Consider the following 3,167-nt stretch of genomic DNA (forward strand, 5'->3'; position numbering starts at 1 on the left):
CACATCAGCCATGTCCACATCATTCTGAGTTTTCTGAGAATTCTGCACCAGATCAATAGTGATAATATTCTCATACAGAATATTTGTGATGTATTTTCAATCCAGTTGATAACGAGTTGTGATTGCCTCCTCAAGAGCAGTCCGCAAACTTTGAAGATCATAAAGTTTTTCTCGTTTTGTGTTTTAGTTCAGTGATGATCCAGTAGGTCCTCATGCGTTCGGAGCACATTATTTCAGTGTCCTTGTCGGTTCTTCTGACCCCAGCAGTGTTCGCACACCAGCACGTGGCGGTGCCATTGCACTGCTCGGCTTTAAAGAGCCCCTTCTGGTCACAGTCGGGGTCGTAAAGCCCATCATTGTTCGGATAGCCCCCTGAGGCCTCGTTCTTCCCCCTGACTTGGAAGCGGTCATTTCTGCCTTCATCACCAAACATTTGGAAGGCAATTTTGAGCAAATGACGGTATTTTGTGTACCAGTTGAAGCACACTGGTATTGACCATTGCTGTTCGTAGTACAGTTGGTGGTCAGCTTGCAGTTCTCCCAGAGACATTCGTTCTGAGCCGTGCCTACCGCCGCTGTCACTGCCGCGAGCAGGAGCCCAAACGCGAGGACCTGGGGAGGGCGGAGGTGCCGTGCGCCATGCTGTGCGCCCTAAGAGAGGGGCTCCGGGCGGCCTGGGCTCACGGGAGAGCGCGGGTCAAGAGTGGGGAGCCTGCTGGCCAGTCGGACTACACGAGGCCTGGGACGCTCGGGGTCGGGGGCTGAAGAGCCGCGGTGAGGTGGTCCCGGGCCAGGCGGAGGCTGCGAACTTGCCGAGGGACTTGCGCGCTCTGTCCTATAATATTTTTGACATTAAACCATTAATTTTCTCCTGTATAATATTCCAGTGCATGAATATATCACAATTTATTTACCCAATTTTTAGTATTTTACAAGAATGAAAACATTCTTTACAAGAATGAAAGCTAACTTTACAAGAATGAAAACATCTTAACAATTAGTATTTTCCTGATTATTAATGAGTTTAAACATCTTGTGAGATATTTATGAGCCATTAGCATTTCTTCTGCAAAATGCCTAGTAATGTTTTTCTACTTTTTTTAATCTTTTTATTAATTTATTGCTCTATCTAATCCCTATTTTTTGTTGTAGTCACTCTCTTTATGCCTTCTTTCAATGAATAGGAATTCTTGCTTTTAGTGTGTTTGAATTTAAAAATCTGTTTCTTTGTATAACTTTACTGATAAAAAGAAGACATATGTCTTTGAAATTGGTATCTTTACACATCTTTGAATTTGAGGGAGAGTTTCATCTTCATGATCAGATTTGCCAATAACTACTAAGGAAAAAGGACACCACTGCATAATGAGAAAAGAAGACCAAAAACACCAGAAGAAGATTCACAAGAAAGGAGAATACTAGATGAGCATGTCTTACCAACATACATTCAGACAACTTCTGAGAGCCCTGGACCAAAGGTTACACAAAAGGGAAATGCATTTTTCTATCTTGAGTTCATGTAAAAACATACTTCACAGATCATCACTTAGTCTGTCAATGCAAGTAAAAGTAATATGTGCTGGCAGTAGATCTCATCGCGTGAAAACCACTGAATGAGTTATTACCATAGAGATTCATTTATGAAAGTTCAGGGAAAAGTGCTTGATCATTTCAGGAGAGAAAAGCTTAGTCTAGAAAGGAGGCTGAAGAGAGGATTACTGTTCTGCCATATAGGATGAGAGAAATGTGAGAGAAGACAATCTTATATAAAGGAATAACAAAGGTGACATTATAGAAAATGAGCATTTTGGAAGTTGAAATGTTGATTTTCATACTCATATGCCAGTCCATTTATAGTGATTCTAGGCTTAAAAATGAACTTATTAAAAAAACCCCACCTTTTAAAAACTTTTTTTATTGTGGTGAAATACATATAACAAAATATGTCAACCATTTTTATATGTACAATTCAGTGACATTAATTACATTTACCATGTTGTACAGCCATCACCACTACCTATTTCTGGAAGTTTTTTATAACCCCAGATAGAAGCAAACTTGCCATTCCCTCCTCCCCCAACCCCTGGTAAAAAGCAAAAACCAAACTTGTTAACATTGTGTTGATTCCAACTCATAGCAACCCTAGAGGACAGAGTAGAACTGCCCCGTAGGGTTTCCAAGGAGCAGCTGGTGGATTCAAATCGCCAACCTTTTGGTGAGCAGCCGTAGCTCGCCGTAGCTCTTAACTGCTGTGCAACCCGTAGTACACCACTAATAAACTTCGGTCTCTATGCACTTACCTGTGTTACATATAAGTGTGATCGTACAATAGTTGTCCTTTTGTGTCTGACTTATTTAACTCGGCATAATGTTTTCAAGCCTTACTCATATTGTAGTATGTACCAGAACTTCATTTCTTTTTATGACTGAATAACATTCCATTGTATGTGTACACCACACTTTATCCATTCATCTGTTAGTGAACACTTTGGTTGTTTCTATCTTTTGTCCGTTATGAATAATGCTATAATGAACATTAGTGTACAAGTATCTGTTTGAGTCCCTGCTTTCATTTCTTTTGGGTACATACTTAGGAGTGGAATTGCTGAGTTATAAGGTAGTTCTGTGTGGAAACTTTTGAGGTACTGCCAAACTGTTTTCTACAGAGGCTGCACCATCTTACAATCCCACCAGCAGTGGATGAAGGTTTCAATTTCTCAACATCCTTGCCAACACTGCTGTTTTCCATTTTTCTGATAATAGCTATCATAGTGAGGGTGAAGTAGTATCTCATTGCGATTTTGATTTGCATTTTCCTAATGACTGGGGAGGTCCCTGGATGATGCAAGAGGTTTGTTCTTGGTTATTAACCTAAAGGTGGGCAGTTTGAACCCACCCAGAGGTGCCATGGACAAAAGGCCTGGCGATCTGCTTCTGTAATGTTTACAGCTAAGAAAACCCTACGGAGTTCTTCTCTGTAACACATGGGGTTGTTGTGAGTCAGAATTGACTCAGTGGCAATGGTTTTTTTTTTTCCTAATGACTAATGCTAGGAGGAAATGCCTGGTGATCTGCTTCTAAAAAACCAGCCAATGAAAACCCTATAGATCACAGCAATCCAGTCCAGTTGTGCAGGGATCAACATGAGTCACGCCAACTCTGTACCA

The 3,167-nt window shown here is 41.0% G+C and overlaps 1 pseudogene; it reads right to left on the minus strand.

Moving 5' to 3' along the window:
* Positions 1-3: 3 nt before the first annotated feature.
* LOC101357025 (epithelial cell adhesion molecule-like) lies at positions 4-835 on the minus strand (annotated as a pseudogene).
* Positions 836-3,167: the final 2,332 nt, after the last annotated feature.

The sequence above is a fragment of the Trichechus manatus genome, unplaced genomic scaffold, assembly GCF_000243295.1.
Source record: "Trichechus manatus latirostris isolate Lorelei unplaced genomic scaffold, TriManLat1.0 scaffold01069, whole genome shotgun sequence".
Classification (NCBI taxonomy): domain Eukaryota; kingdom Metazoa; phylum Chordata; class Mammalia; order Sirenia; family Trichechidae; genus Trichechus; species Trichechus manatus.